Below are 13800 nucleotides of genomic sequence, written 5' to 3'. Positions count from 1 at the left end.
TACAAAAGGCCTGGTGGCTGCAGTTTAAAAGCCCCCTTAGGAGAGCAGGAAACGTGGGCCATAAGTAATTGTAGAGGAGAGTAAATGATCTTTAGGGAAGATAAGGACCCAAAGAACAGACAGCCCCATAATATGTCTCCTGGGCACCGGATGTAGAATTCAACTTCCGGTCTCTTCGACCGGATACCTTCTGGTTAATGCAGAGTCCAGGGAAGAGCTTCATCGCAACCAGTAGTTCCATCTGTTCTTGGGGAACTTTCCCTAGTCAGATAAGGAACTCCTCAGAGAAAGCCTCCCTTTAGCTCCTAGAGAGGGGAGTATCCAGAGGCAAGGCTGGGGGCGGCTGTGAAGGTTCAAATGAGAAAATGTTCCCCATAGCCTCAGGTACTAGAACTTCTGGTCCCCAGTGGGTGGCGCTGTTTGCAGAATTCATAGTGGAAGAGCATCAGGAGCCCTGTGGGCCCTGCCCCACTTCCGGTTCATCCTCTGTGTTTGCATCTGAAGATGTGATCCCTCAGCTGCCTGCTCGGACCGCCTACTGCCACGACTCCATCATTATGGACGCTCCCTTTGGACCCATAAGCCCCAAATAAATACTTCTTCCTGCAAACTGCACTGGGGCGTGGGTGTGGCAATAGAGAAGAAACTAATGTAAGACAGCGTCATCTTTAGCTCTGCGCCCCTCAACCAAAGTTCCATACCTGGGGCAGCGTTTTCTGAGCACAACAGTATGGTGCAGGAATATTACCCAGGTGTCTGCCCTCCCAGACAAACCCACATACTCGTGGGGTTCCTCCCCACTGCTCCCCTCCCCCCGTCCCTTCTTCTTCTCTTCCTCTTTTCTTCTCTCCTTCCTCACCCTGCCCTCCCTTCCTTCCTTCCTTCCCTCCCTCCCTCCTGCCCTTCCTTCTTTTCTTTCTGAGGCTAGGCTTTGCCATGTGGACCAGGCAGGCCTGGAACTCATTATCCTTCTGCTTCGGCCTCCTGACTGCTTAGGTTACAGGTATGTGCCAAGAGGCACCCAGTCTAGAATGTCTCCCTTACTCTTTTCTTTACGACACGCACACCATCAATGTTTTTATTTAATAAAAGCAGGTTCTTTGACACAGCACTGTTCAGCTATATTTGAACCTAAGACAAAAGTCAGTAATGCTAATTCTGACTTTAGTTCAATTTTTAGTGTTTTATTCATTGTGGATTTTTGTATTAGGTTTATGGTGGGTTTTTTTTTTTTCAAATATTGCATTAGAATACGATCTGACTTAGTTCTCACAAGGGAGTGACATACTTGCTGGCATTTGTCCCAACCCAGCATGGTCACAGATCTAAGCTCCCCTCTTCATCCCACCCTGCCAAGAGCCTGCTCTCCAGGATGGTGGAGGGAAGAAGTTGTTTCCAGTCTGTGCTGTGCTACAAGTGCTACAGCCGTTTCTCTGAGTGCTATATGTGGCCTCACCATTCTTCTTGTCCTGCCTCAGGGTTCCACACAGTACAAGGGTGTTTAGAATCAATTGGAAGCTTCTAGTCCACATTTCATGAGTCGCTAGCTGGTATATTCCTCGTGCCTTGCACAGACCTAACCAGTGTAAGACAGAACTTGGGGAGGAGACCCTGCTATTCACCCATATCTGTCTTCCAGAACCTTCCCAAGGCCTCACAGATAACTCCAAAAGTTCTCTCCTCAGCATCCTTTTCTCTAAGACATGGCCCTGGGACAGTGTCTCTAGGAAATGACCTTTGAACCACACTTTTGTTAGGCTAGCAGACCTATGGAAGGAATTCTATCAGGAAGCTAACCAGCTGTGCCAGCAGTCTGTGCTCCCTGCCAGTGATTTACACCTAAGCACCTTCCTGTGACTGAGCCACTTGTGCACAGATCTTAGAGTCATGAGTGTAAAGGCCATGTTACTTCCATGACTGTCCTCAGCCCCCAAGAGCTGGTTCCAGATGGAGCAGAGGGACTGGAGTTTTGTGGAGTGGACACACACACGGCCGTTAGGCAGCTCGTCCTGAGTAATTTGTTTCTAGAACAGTATGAGCTGTCCAGGAAGAGCCTAGTCTACTATTTCCAGAATGTGCTTCTGCCTCATCCACTCACTAAGACTCCTCCCTCCAAGATGCTTAGCTCCCCATTCGGCAACACAAGCCCAAGTCCCTGAGTTTGCCCACTTAGGAACTCAGTGGAGTTTCCATCCCGTTATCTCCCAGCCTCTTTCCCTCTGCAGAATAGAAGGCCAAGCCCCTTTCTTGGTCCCTTATTTCCATGGGGATGGATGGAGCTCAACTCTCCCCTTCCTCTGTACTTCTGTAGCCCACGTGTATGTCAGCAGTGACCACCAAGAGGGTGAATTGAGACAGGATGCTAAGCACACACACAGAGGGAGAGGGAGAGAGAGAGAGAGAGAGAGAGAGAGAGAGAGAGAGAGAGAGGAGAGAGGAGAGAGAGAGAGAGAGAGGAGAGAGACAGAGAGAGAGAGAGAGAGAGAGAGAGAGAGAGAGAGAGAGAGAGAGAGAGAGAGAGAGAGAGAGAGACTGGTGTGGCGTAAATCCTACAGTCACCACTCACTCTCCCTCCTTTGTGGCCTCTTGGGACTTTGTCTTTTAGGGAAAGGAAGCAGGCAGAGCAGCTGGTCACCAGTCACTGAGTGAGTTAGAAGATGGAGTTCTTCGGAAAACATCTCTTTGCTCCTAGGAAGGAGAAAGCTCAAATGCAAATGACTTTCAAGTCCGGATGAATGGGAATCAAGCATGCTAATGACTCCTCCCTGTAATGGATCCCCACTTCAGAGACAAACCCGAGCTCCCTGCTCTGTTAGTCAGGAACCGGTATGCTGACAAGTAATGCAAAGAGACAGGAAGCCGCCTCCTTCAGTGTGTGCATAAAACTTGAACTTGAGAGCCTTCTCTGCCAGCAGAGAAACCAGCATTGTGGGCACTGGGTCACAGGAGTCTTTGCAACTGCAGAGAGCCTGTCTTAACATCCCGGATGGGACCCATTCCTTGAGTTTCACAGAATACTCCCCAGCAGGAGGGCAGGAACACTGCTGTTTGCTTCCAGGTCAGCAAGAGATGTTTTCCCACCAGGAAGCATGACTCCCTGGACCCCTTTGAGACCCGCTTTGGCTGTGAGATCTGCCCTGCATCTCAACTGCAGTCTTGCCTTTCTATCCCCTGGTCATCACTGCCTTGAGGGAGCCAGAGCCTACACATCTGCCCCCAGATGAACTATTGGGCCCCCTCTAGCAACACCCTCACCTCCCAGGCAGCAGCCAGACCCCTGAGATCCAGGCTGCTCAAAGCTTCTCAAAGCTCACAAGCCAACTGACTTCATCAATCTCAAAGCCCAATGCCAGGAAATTCTAGCTAGCCTGCCAAGTTCTGGGGACTGAGGGGCTTGGGGGGTAGGGGTGGGGCTGAAGGGGTTGGGGACAGGACCTAGTGAGGATGGGAACTTGATGACAGTTGCCTTTAACCCTCATTGCTCTGGCCCGGCTCTTCCCCATCTCTCACCCAGCCCAGCAGCCATGTAGGCAGACATCTCCCATTCTGGAAAACTTGCTCCGGATTCCATGGGCTCCAGTGGAAGCCATATTCTCCACACGTGCCAGGAATACACTGAGTCCGTCCTAGGTTCAAGTGTGAGGAGGTCGGAGGAGAGGCAGCTATCCTGAGACCCTTGACCAAATAGAAGACAGGACCTCTCTTCACACCCAAGGCCAAGTTCACTTCCTAATGGAAACTCCATAGCCCCTTGTATGTGTGCTGTGCTTTCCTCCGGCCTCCTCCATCAGACTTCTGTCACCCAAATGCATCTGCTAGCCCCAATCCCAGATGCTGCTAGGTTAGAATCTGCACAGCTGCAACTCGGACCGATCGCAACAGTGTCTCTGGAGCTTCCCAAAGCAACTCCTGGCCTGTCTACAGCACAGTGTGCCAGATCATTTCCTCTGGCCTGTCCCTCTCACTTTTACCCTGTCCCCAGGCTCCAGCCTTGCTCCCCTGGTGCTCAGAACCCTTTTTCTGCTTGGCCTGAGAGAAGTATGTACTCCTTGGAACAGATTGGCTCTTTCCCTTCAAGGAAGAATCTTGCCCTGGAAATTTCCCTCCCACAGCTAAGGATAATTCTCCAGCCTCAGCTCTGCTTCTCTGTCCCTTAGTCAGAATCAAGCATGTGTTCTGTGGATGGAATCTTTCCTTCTGGAACCTTCCTGGAGGCAAATCGCTTCTTAAGCGATTAACACTCTGCACTTAAGTAACTTTCATTTGTGTTTCGTGAGGAAACTGTGCTCGGTCTTGGAATGCCTTTCTCCACTAACTGGGGTAGGCAAAAGAAATGACAACTTGACACAACCCGGAGTCATGTGGGAAGAAGGACTCTCGATAGAGAAAATGCCTCCATAAGATTTGCCAATAGCCAAGTCTGTAGTGCGTTTTCTTAATTAGTGTTCTGGGAGGGCCCAACCCAGCATGGGGGGTGCTGCCCCTGGACAGGCTGAGCAAGCAAGATGGAGCAACACTCTTCCCTGGCCTCTACATCACTTCCTGCCTCCAGGGTCCTGCCCTGTTGGAGTTCCTACCCTGTGGTACCCAGTGATAAGCTGAGATGGGAGCTGTAAGCTGAAAGAAACTCTTTTCTCCCTAAGCTGCTTTTGGTCATGGTGTTTTCTCACAGGAATAGAAACCATAACTCAGAAAACCAAGGGCAGTCCCGTACTGGATGCCTTTCTCCTCCCATCAAGGAAAGAAAATAAGGACTAGGTCTCTTCACCCTGCCACTCACACTCCAGACTTGCCACTGCAGGTTTGGGCCCCAGGCCTCCATAGAAAGGCAAAGCCCAGAACTTAAAGCATGCATGGCCAGCATCAGTCAAGGTCAGGAAGCCTAAGCCAGGGCCGCATAAGACACTAAATGTGCTCAACCATGCAGTGAGTGCCCAAAGGCTTTTCCCTGTCTGACGTGATCCCCTGGGAGCTCTTCCGTGTGGGTAGAGAAGGAGCTTTCCCCAGTGTCTGCCGATGCCCTCCAAAGTCCTCCCACATCATATCTGTTCTTTCAAAAAGAAAAGCCAAGGATAATATAAGCCAGCCTGGAACATCACACCAAATGAACAACAGAAAAGTTCACACCTGATAGTAGGTAAGGCAGAACTAGCAGTAGGGGAAGGCAGGGAGAAGTACAAGGTCAAGAGACCTATAGTGAGCAGACCTGGTTGAGGAGAGGGACACTGTACATCCATGAACTTCCAAAATTTCCTGTGGTTTAATGTGGGTGCCACACTGGTGAAGTTCTGGGAGATTGTTCAAAATCATTTTTTCAGTATTTAGTAAGGGATTTGGTACACAGGACACAGAAAGATTGGAGGGAAAAAGATGGGCCACCAGGGCCAGAACTGTGGAGTAGCTGGCCACACATTCCTCTTCCTTGCCCCAGGCTCTCTCCAGATACATAAATGACACTTTTACATTACTAACATTTGTAACTAGAAAATATTTCTTCCAAATTCCTCAAAGCTTGAGTTACATTTTTCTCAATAACTAATTTTTAGAAGAGTATAAAGGTGTTCTGACACCAGACTGTCTGTGAGTGGCAGTTGTATGGATTCTCAGAAATACATCTCTAGTGTGCACACACAAATATTCTTTGAAGATCTTTCTCGTTTTCTTTATTTCTCTCTCTTCTCTGTCTCTCTCTTTCTCTCTCCCTCTGTGTGTGTGTGTTGGGGATCGAACTCAGGACTCTGAATGTGCTAAGCATACATTAAGCTACACCCCAATCAAAAATGTTTGTTTTTTTTTTTGCTTTTACATTTAAAATAATGAGTTTCATTGTAACATTTTCATACATGCATATCCTAATACCCTGTGTGTGTGTGTATGTGTGTGTATGTGTGTGTGTGTGTGTTTACATCTAGGCTCAGCATGAAAAGAAACATTTGACAACTGTCTCTTTCCCTTTCATTACCTTCTCTTCTTCCTCTCTCCCTGTGGACTTTTTTTCCCCCCAAGAAATCAGGGTGTTCGTTCTCTCTAGTGCCTGCTGGACAGACCAGTACTGCTGGAGCATAGATACCTAGAACTATAGCCTGCCTGTATGAGCTAGGCAGCCCCCAGCACCCAGAGGTACCCAGGTGCTAGCAGCCTGGGTGTAAGACCTGTTGGCAAGGAGAAGGCACAATCAGGACAGCAAGACTAGGTTCCCTGACATCTCTGCTGCCAGGCCAGACTCTCTGTCTCAGAGACCTCCTGGGCTACCACAGGCTAAAAAAGTCCACAAGACTCTTGGGCCTCTTCTCCCCAAGCCTACAGAAATCTGCTGAGGTCAAATGGATGCTAACTTCAGGGGAAAAATGAAGGCTGAAGCCACCAGAAGCAGCAGCGGCAGTAGCCTCCAGCCCTGTAAGCTACACAGAGCACAGAAAAGTCTGAGTTTTCTGATTGTTCCGACTCAGGAAGCTCAGCCAAGCATCTGCCTTTTACAGCCCAGCACCCCCAGTGCACGCACTGCCATAGCCTTTTGTAATGTTATGGCTCCATCTACAGCCTGAGCAAGGAGCATCCGCACTGGGTGTCTCTATGAGCAGTGGAGGGGTGGGGCACAGGCTCACTGCAATTAACACTAACAAAGTGTTTTCCTCTAGCTGCACTGTTTATTCAACACAGACGTGGACTATGCTGGAAGTTATTTATTCAGACTGTGTCTACAATAACAGCTGTTCAGAATATACTAGAACCTCTTTAGCCAAAATTGGCTTGGAGTCTCTGTTTTAAACCACTGTTTGTTATGAATTGAGTTAAATATCCTTTTACCACTGTGTTTCTCTATTGTAGCAATGGAACCCATACAAGCCTTTAAAATGCCAAGATCCCATGTTCTGTCTCATTCTCTCAACAAACATTCAATTAGCACCTACTGTGAAGCTGGTATAGCGTTGAATTTGACTCAATCCCAATCATCATCAGAGAGAAGGCTGCTCTGACTGGGTGAAGCATTTCCATATGGGTGGAGAAAGAAGGGAAAAAAGACCAAAACCCTGAGTGTATCAGAAGTAGAGGCAGAGTAGAAACAGCGGACACAAGGTCCTTTGATTCAGACAGAGGCGGAAGGAAGCCAACCTCATACGTCAGCAACATTTCCATCTTCTGCAATTATCTTTCCCTCAGAAGTCTAGGTAGGCTGGCCGTGGTGTTACACACCTGGAGCAAGAGAGCCATGAGTTCAGGACTAGCCTAGGCTCAATAGCAAGTTTAAGGACAACCTGTGTCAAAGAAAGAAAGAGAGAGAGAGAGAGAGAGAGAGAGAGAGAGAGAGAGAGAGGAAGAGAAAGGAAAAGAAAAAAGACGTAGTTGGTTATTTCATAAATAAGTAACTGTTTTGTGAAAAAAATAACCTGTCAAAAAAAATCCTACCAAGCAAAACTAAATTGTATCTTTATAGACATGGCGAAGTCTTTTTACTGGCCCAGGAGAGATGAGTGATCCCCTGGTCTGCATGTTCCATGAGATACTGAGTTACTATGGAGCACGCTCGTGTGAACATATCACTTATGTGGTACGTGGTCACTGAGTTGTTCACAGCTACCGGCTTTGTATAGGTGTTCCTAACATTCCCAAAGAGAAACATCTATCTACGGAGCAAGGGAGAGCTTCTAGCCCTCTGAGATACGCATTCATTTCCCATCAAGGTTCAGCCTCCTGGACTTCCGCATCACATCTGGACCAAAGTCTACCTTCAGGATCCCCGAGTGCTCAGCCCCAGAGAGACTGGGCTGGATGTCAAGTGGTATTCCTTGGGATGGGCAGGGGCATTTGGGAATATCACAGTATAGGCTGATTGGAGCAGTGCAGACTGGTTCCTGAGAACAATCTACCTTGCAGATGGTTTAAATAATAATTATGTCTCTAGAGAAACAGGCAGTGTGGCATGCTTTTGACCTGGAGTTCAGAAGATTATGGAAGACAGGACTGTTTTACTTGTCTTCAGCAGCCCCGTCCCACCTTGTCATGACTAATGTCATTCCCATTTTGCTTTTCCTTCTCCTATGTCCTTCTTCCCACATTTGGCTCCGGAGGCAACTTGCAGTTGGTCCTCGGTATCCATGGCAACTGGTTCTGCGACCCTAAATCCAAGGTCACTCAAGTCTCTCAAATAAAGCCTGATGTTTGCATAGAATCTCTGCACACACTCTTTTCACTCCAATCCAGCCCTGGATTTCATAGGCCACTGGGATCCCTGGCTGGGTAAGTGGTTTGTTTTGCTGTATATTTAGGGGATTCGTACAAGAAAAAACGTAAATACTCAGTTCAGGTACAATTTAGTTCAAATGTTTCACATCTGTACTTGGTTGAAATCCAACATGAAGAAACTTGGGGTGTGGAGCACCAGTGTGGAGCACTAATGTGGAGCACCAATGTGGAACACCAATGTTGCTCTGGTCTTTGACAGGACTCAGGCTGCTCTCAGTGTGAGGAGACCTAAGGGACCTGGGCATCACTTAGAGATGACTGATAATCCTTCTTTGAATCTTTCTTGGAAATGGAAGCCTTTTCTGGGCTGTCTCCTTCAGTCCTGGGTTCCTGTACTCTATCCTGTGTGATTTAGAAGACATACTTTCTCTCTAGAGAAAACATCTCAAAGTTTTGTGAAAGGCAGATCTTACAAGGATGGAACCATAGCAAAAACCAAAACAACAACAAACCAGGAAGGTCTCAGCAGAGACTCCGAGAAAGTTGGAATCGAACACTCTTCATAAGTGGGAGCTGAGGCAGCGCTGTCCCAGGTCGAGGCTGGAGTAAGACAGTACACGGCTCTCCCACTGCCGGAGCAGAGATCCTTCCAAAGGTGATTTACCCACACAAGTGAACTGTCACAGCCTTAGACAGGCCGGGCACCAACCAGGAGAGTTATCCAGGAGGCTGGAATCTTGTCCAAAGAAGCAACCTGCCATTGTGTTTTCTCCTGCGTACTGGGCTAGGAAACCTTGAAAGGCGGAGGGAGCCCCAACCTTAGTCTTCTCTCTGACTCATGCTGCTGCTGGTAAATATCACGTAAGAGGAGTGGTTCCCCTCAAACACACCATCCCAGCCCTGCCTGGAATACAGGGAAGTGGCCCAGTTCCAGGCCCATCATGTTGACATCCTTAGTGCCCCCACACACACACACACTCACTCACTCTACCCCACAACCTGCATCTGTCACATACAATGCAATGAGTGAGCATGTGCTTTACTACGTTAAGGATTCAGCTTTGCTACCTGGGTGTCTGGGGTGTGGAGAAGGGGCACAAAGGAGCAGAGAGAGTAAGAGCTGTCCTACAGGACACCCTTCCTCTATCCTCTGTGTCCCTGGAGGATGGCACTATCAGGTTCTCTCGGGTCCTCAGTCCATCACTCTCCTTCTTCCTACCCAGTGGGAAAACATGAAAGGTCTTAAGGCATGGCAACCCTCCTCAGCACAGGAGAAGTCTGATGTGGAGCCCAGCAGCGCCCACCATGGGCCTGGAGCAACCCAGATGAAAGAACAAGGCCACAGTTAAGATGACAGAGCTAACTGCTTGCTGCCTGTACCCTCTAAACCATCTGACCACTTACTTTTTTAAGTGTAATTTTTTAAACTACCTTATCATTTTTTTATGTCGTGAATATTTTGCCTGAATGTATGTCTGTGCCCACTGAGGCCAGAAGAGATCATCAGAGCCTCCTGGAGTAACTGTAACAGACGGTGAGCCTCTGGAAGAACAGCCAGGAGAGTTAACTGCTGAGCTGCCCCTCCAGCTTCTAACCATTTACTTTATAATAAATGTATTTACTGAACTGGAAGCAATGTGTTTATTATGTGTGGAGATACTTTTTTATTCTTAAAAGATTTGTTTTTATTTTTTTATGTGTATAAGTGTTTTTTTCCACAAAAAGACATTAAATCCCCTGAAACTGGAGTTACAGATGATTGCAAGCTGCCATGTGGGTGCTGGGAACTGAACCTGTATCCTCTGAAAAGGCGGTCAGTGTTTTTTTTTTTTTTTTTTTTTTTTGGTTTTTCGAGACAGGGTTTCTCTGTGTAGTCCTGGCTGTCCTGGAACTCACTCTGTAGATCAGGCTGGCCTCGAACTCAGAAATCCTCCTGCCTCTGCCTCCCAAGTGCTGGGATTAAAGGTGTGCACCACCACTGCCCGGCGTGGTCAGTGCTCTTAACTACTCAGCCACCGCTCAGCCCCATAATAGAGTATTTGAGACTAGCATTTCAGTAGATCCTGGGTCATCTATAATTACTGAACATGTTCCTGGGCACCGGACCTCCACAGGCATCACTGGCCTCTCCCAGACTAGAGATATCTGTTTTCCAGGTTTGTTCAGTGCCAAGAATCACCTAAAAACACATCCAGATATAAAGCAAATGCTGGGCTGCCTGGGTCAACCACTGTGGAAGGGTGTGATGGTCTTCTGTAAAGGGTCTCAGGTGGTTGTATTGATCCAGTGATCTGACAGATATGGGAGATGTTGACTTAGTCGTGGAGACGACACAAAACTGCACACTCTAGTTCTACATGTGGCAAATAAAAGCATGGAATGTTCATTTAAATTTGAACTTCACACAAACAAGGCATTATTTAGGTCTATCCTGTGTGATTTGGAAGACATACTTATCCTAACAATTTCCTTCTCCCTGGCCAGCCTGGCAGATGCTCTTGAGAGCCGTATATGAACAAGCTGAAGAGTCTCAATGTGTTATCTAGAGTGGCCTCAAACTTTGGGCTCATATGATCCTCTGTCCTAAGCCTCTTGGGTGGCAAGGACCACACACAGTGCAAAATGTCTACTCTTTAGAGAAGAACACACAGCACTGTTGGGAGGGCATTGTTCTGAGCCCAGCTCTGGGAACGTCTTGGCTAAGCAGTTCTTATTCTTATGGTTCTCCAGGATCTCATGAAGCTTAGGCTGGTGGCCTCCAACTCAGTATGTAGCCAAGGATGAGCCCCTGCTTCCACCTTCCGACAGCACACCACAGCTGTGTGCTGCCATGGCCAACACTCACCAGGTGGGGGTCACCACCCATCTGTGTGCCCACAAGAGCAAGTCCCAGCCTGCAACTCTTCCTCCTTCTCCTGGAAACAAAACTTTAAAAACAAAACAAAACAAAACAAAACAAAGAGGTTTTATTTTTTGAGACACAGAGGTTTAAAAACACAATTCAGCTTTTTAGTGAGACCATGAATCGGATTTGAGCATCGATGGTACTCACTTCCCGGTGTGTTTAGTAATGTCAAAATAATTTTACTGAGCCGTATGCGCTTTCTCCATGACAAAGTTCTCCGAGCTCCTTGGCCCTTCGGTGTGTACAGCTGTGACCGATGACATCTGACACTAGGGTAAGGGGCCTCCCAAGGCAGATGGGGATGGCTCAGTCTCTCTGCTGAAGAGGTTGGAAGTAGCGAGGATTTGGAAATCTCATAGTCAATTATAAAGCAGACCTCCCTTGAGGTGAGAGAAGAAGAGTTCAGAGATGAATATGAAAATCCATAGTACTGTATGGTCTCAGAATGAAATGTTTTCTAAATCAAATTAAGCTACATGGCGGAAATTGAGGAGAGGGAGTCCTTAAGGTGACTTTTAAATGAAAATGAAGTGTCGGTTAGTACGTTACAGGAGATCCGTGATACCGTGTGGCAGGCTGGTGTCTCATTAATTTCAAACATAGATTTTTATGTGAGCCCATTTGATTATAATTTGATTATCTGACCCTGTAATTAAAGTTTATTGCCAATTTGGAGGCATACATGTAAAATGAACTGGTTTTCTTCAAAGCAATATACAATCCTTTGGACTCGTTGGCCTCGGCTTCTGCATTTAAATGGAAAAGTCAGCTGTAACGTGACAAACAGGTTGGGGTTTTGATCATCAATCCTACTAAAGCAATATTCATAAATTCAATTCTGAATCAGTTGGAATACTTTTCTTTTATTAGTTTCTGTGTTATTAAATGAGATTGTTTCTGACTAATATATTTCTGGACTCAAACTGTAGCTCCGAGCTGTTATTCAAATCAAATAACATGGCCCTTACTTGTGCCTCGCACTAATAAATGCCAACTTGTGATACATTTGCAAGAGGCAGTCAGTGATATTAAAGGAGGCAATAACGCGAAGAGGTCTCAAAGTGAGCTGATTTTTCTAAAGAGTGATCTTCCTCATTTTTCTTCACATACACACAGATACGCAAACCTTTTGTCTTAAGGTAAAAAGACATGGCTTGGTTCATATAATTATTGCCAGCACTTTCTTGGCCAGAACATCGGCTTAGGAAACTCCTAACTTGAGGTCCCTGAGCATTGGAAACAGGAAGTGGATATCAGGGTCATTTTCTTTAGGAGACTAATGGGGAAGAGGTGGGTCTTTCTTCCAATATGCAGGAGCAAAAAAAGAGGCGGCATCAGTTTGGCACTAGAAAAACTCTTTGCGGATGTGAGGGCCATCTGGCTGCAAAGTCTGCTACCTCATCGATCACTAGGGTTGAACTGGATGACCTGGCTGGCTTCAGGGTGGCCCCTTCCTCCCTCAGTGCTCCATGTGTGTGTCTCCCAAAGCTGAAGCTATGTGCTTAGTCAAAGAGGACCATCTTCCCAGAATAGAGAAGGATTGGTTTTCGGTCAAGGGTATCTATTGGTTTGAACCACCAATAGATGATAGCCTGGTCCCCAGAAACAGTGACCACTCATTACTGGTCACCTAGCCTATCTCCTTATTATTAAGACCTAACTATATAGTTCAAGAGGCAGGCAGCGTAGACTCACCAATCTTTATGACCTTGGGTTACTGCTTTCAAATGTGTGCTAGCCAATAGATTTAAAGGTCAATATGCTTAGCAATAAGTTTGAAATGTAACCTTGCTGATGAAACCTGTGCTCCTAAAAAGTCTAAAAACTGCTTGTAATAACCATTTAGGGTCACCTTCAACTGATTGAGGGTTGACCTCTGATGTGCTGGAAAATAAACTTCTTGCTTTTGCATCAAAAAAAAAAAAAATCCTCGAGATGAGGTGCTGTCTCTGCCCTTCCCTTTACTGAGATGCTCCAGTTCCTCTCTCTGTAGTTCTGGATCTTTCTAAGCTTCCTCCTTATCTCACAATCATTAACTGTCTCTCCCGCCCCAGAAAGAATATCTCAGAGTCTTTAGTAAAATTCAAGTCTCCATATTGCCAGAACTCTTAGAGTCCACTGTCTTGCTCATGACTCTCTTCTTAAACACTCCACCGGCTAGTGACGTCCCGTGGCGCCCAACCAGCCTGCACACAGTCAGGACCTGGCCTACCATCAGCTTGGAGCCTTGGCTTGAATGACGAGAGAGGCCATCCATCCCAGGGCTGTTCTCACCATGAGTCCAGCATACTGTGGAACATTCCTCCTGATTGCCTAGCACTCAACCGAGTAATTTACAGAAGGAACGGAAAAGAAACTAAAGGGAGGAGCTGGTTACTGAGAAGCCGGCTTCCTCTATCCCCTTGCCCCGCTGGCAGCTCTACCCAGATGACTGACCCAAGAGAAAGATGGTTGCTATGGAGGAGGTGATGCCAAGTCTGGAGATGGAATGTGTGAAGCGTGCAGGGATTAGGGGAAGTACGGACCTCAGCCTGTTAAAGAGCCCATGTCCTTAGAGGGCTGGCCATCAGAAAGATCTAGACTCCCTTCTTCCCGCTCAGAGTTGCTCAGCCTCAACTTGAGGTCCCTGAGCATTGGAAACAGGAAGTGGATATCAGGATCATTTTCTTTAGGAAACTAATGGGGAAGAGGTGTGTCTTTCTTCCAATATG

This window comes from Grammomys surdaster, unplaced genomic scaffold (genome assembly GCF_004785775.1).
Source record: "Grammomys surdaster isolate TR1022 unplaced genomic scaffold, NIH_TR_1.0 125739, whole genome shotgun sequence".
NCBI lineage: Eukaryota > Metazoa > Chordata > Mammalia > Rodentia > Muridae > Grammomys > Grammomys surdaster.
This window is presented reverse-complemented; position numbering follows the sequence as displayed.